The 2,598-nt window shown below is 44.2% G+C and overlaps 1 pseudogene; it reads left to right on the top strand.

Moving 5' to 3' along the window:
• Positions 1–979: 979 nt before the first annotated feature.
• On the top strand, positions 980–2,027 carry LOC129085929 (protein FAM118B-like; annotated as a pseudogene).
• The last annotated feature ends 571 nt before the right edge of the window (positions 2,028–2,598 follow it).

The raw sequence follows: 2,598 nt of genomic DNA, 5'->3' as shown, positions 1-2,598 counted from the left end.
CTGTTGAGAGACCACTGTCATAATCAGAGTGACAGGCTTCTAGTCAGGAGGCGCCCAGCCTTGCGGACAGAATGAGAAAGCAGAGGCCCCAGCAGATCCCCCAGAGATTAGTGGGCAAGGCCGTAAGTCTGGGAGGACTGTATGCAGAACCCTTCACACTTCCACAGGTGCTCACCTACCTTCACCTGGCAGTGCTCATCCAAGGCGGTTCCCCCACAGAAATACTTGCACAATTTTTTAAAGTTGTATTTTCAAGACTACCCATCAGGGCACTGATGAGATAGCCAAGAATTGGAAAAAACAATAATGTCCGTGTAAAGAGGTTGGGATTTTATCCGACCTGGTTCACAGGGAGCTGTGAAGATGAGCAGCTGCTAAAGTGGGGGCAGGGGTCTCTATGTGCCATGGATAAAGACCTCAGTGGTTTTCTTAGATGAGACATGTGGACCAACTGTCTGCATTCAGAATGCCACCTGTTAGACCACATACATGTGATTTCAACATGCAGACATGCATATGTACAAATGCATGTGACAGAGACAGAAAAAGACAGAGTGAGAAGCAGAGCCTGAGGCAGACCCACCACACCACTCTTGATGGCCGCCTCTGAAGGCGAGACTTTGAAATCCATTCTCCCTTAGGTGGTGGTTAAATTTTGTATAAGGTACATTACTTTTATAATTCTAAAAACATTAAAATCATGTTAATGTTATCATTCATCATTAATTTATGAAGGAAAGACAATTATTTAGTTTTTTGTTTTAAAGGTGATTATCACAAGGACAGTAGGGTTTATTTTAGTAAAATAGTGAGTTCTAAAGGAATTAAGAATAGGGTTAGAGTGGCAGTAGTTGGAGCAGATAGGGAATGGACAGAGGAAGAAGAGCCTTCACTAGAGTGGTGGGCAGGAAGCCAAGAAAACATAGTATCCAGTGGAGATAGGAATGGAATTGTGTTAGGTGCTTCTGACAGAATCTGGATGTCTTCTGCAAGGAGCCAGGCCTCCGATTTAGGCAAGATTTTTGGATTCTTCAGTGATGCGCACCCCCCACCCAAAAGCCCAGGATGCTGCTTCCAAGCCTAAAAAGTCAGAAGGCCTGGAACTTGTGCTGGTGATTGGATTAGGCATTAGTGCTGTGGTTGCACCTCAGGTTCCAGCCCTGAGATCCTGGAAGGGGTTAATCCAGGCCTTACTGGGTGTTGGCATGATTTTGCTCTTCTAGAAGATGAGAAGAGCAAGAACTTTCAGAAATGTCTCCATAAAGATGAGAATTTTGTTTATGGTGCCTATGGTCTTATTCAGAAATTCTCTCCTTGAACTAGTAATGTTCAATCCATGTTTTTCAAGGACCATTTTTATGCAGTATTCTGTGACTTGTAGTCAAAGATGGAAGACTATGGAAAATAGCTACTCCAGTCAGTTCTCCACCTATGGAAAATGGAGCCCTGGTAGAGTCTACAAATTTCAACAGTCTCCTGGAACTGTATGCAGCAGATCAGGGAAAACAGCTTGAATCACTTTACCTTACTGATGAAAAAAAGGTCCTAGAGTGGGCTCAAGAGAAGCAGAAACTGAGCATGCTACACATCCATGGCGTCTGCATCAACCCTAGTGGCATGTCCTTCATCCAGCTGGGTATCAGAATGTGCTCGGGAACACTCAGGTAATGAGAGGGATCCGAAAACTCCGAAACAAGTCACTGCTCCTGGGCTGTGACTGGATTATGGATGACACCACTTTTCAAGCCCTTTTTCTGGAGGCTGTCAAGCATAAATCTGATTTAGACTATTTCATGCTTGTTCACGGAGGAGATATGGATGAATTCAAGAAGCTTTGAATACACATGGGGGATGAAGGTATATTTATTATCCCTTATGGAGATGAATATGCTGATCTTCCAGAATATTTCAAGTGACTGACTGGTGAGGTCTCCACGAGGGGTGGTAGATCAGTGGGGATGGTGAGAGAAGGTCAGCTAAATGGCTGAAGTGCAGCACACAGTAAAATGAGAGACCACAGTACTTGAGAGTGCTGCAGAAGTTACCATCATTAGACCAAGCGGTAAGGCCCTACTATGGACAGTGTTGACCAGTCAATTTGTAAGAACCCAGTACAACTCTCAGGAAGAACCAAAACGCAGAAGTTGAAGGTTGGAGCTACATAGAGCTGAGGCAGGGGTGGGCATGTTCCAACTTAATTCTTCCTGCCAGCCAGTTCTTGGTCTTACGTGTCCTGTTCCAGTTCAAGAATAACCAAGTGACAACAGGACTCAGATGCAGTTCCCCACCCCACCCCTAGGCTGGACATGACTGTGTTTAAACAGCAATCAACATGTCCACTGAGGAAGTTGCTGCTCTGCTGGAAGGACTTGGGATGTAGGTGCCGGGGAACCACCATGGCCCTTGTTACAGTTTTGTACTCTATACTTAGATTTTCACTTAAGCTTAATGGCTTTTTAAAAATAAGATTTGAGTCTCTAGTTTTCCAGATCCTTTATAGTGTACAGTATTTTACATACCTGAGCTGTATTAGAAGCTTGTTTAAAAAAAAAAAAGAACAACAACATCCTTTCCCTCAGGAGGAGCCCCTTCAAAGTG

The sequence above is a fragment of the Pteronotus mesoamericanus genome, unplaced genomic scaffold (genome assembly GCF_021234165.1).
Source record: "Pteronotus mesoamericanus isolate MK-2021 breed Mesoamerican mustached bat unplaced genomic scaffold, CSHL_Meso_final scaffold_36, whole genome shotgun sequence".
Taxonomy (NCBI): Eukaryota; Metazoa; Chordata; class Mammalia; order Chiroptera; family Mormoopidae; genus Pteronotus; species Pteronotus mesoamericanus.
The sequence above is the reverse complement of the archived record's forward strand: the minus strand, read 5'-3'. Positions and strand labels throughout refer to the sequence as shown.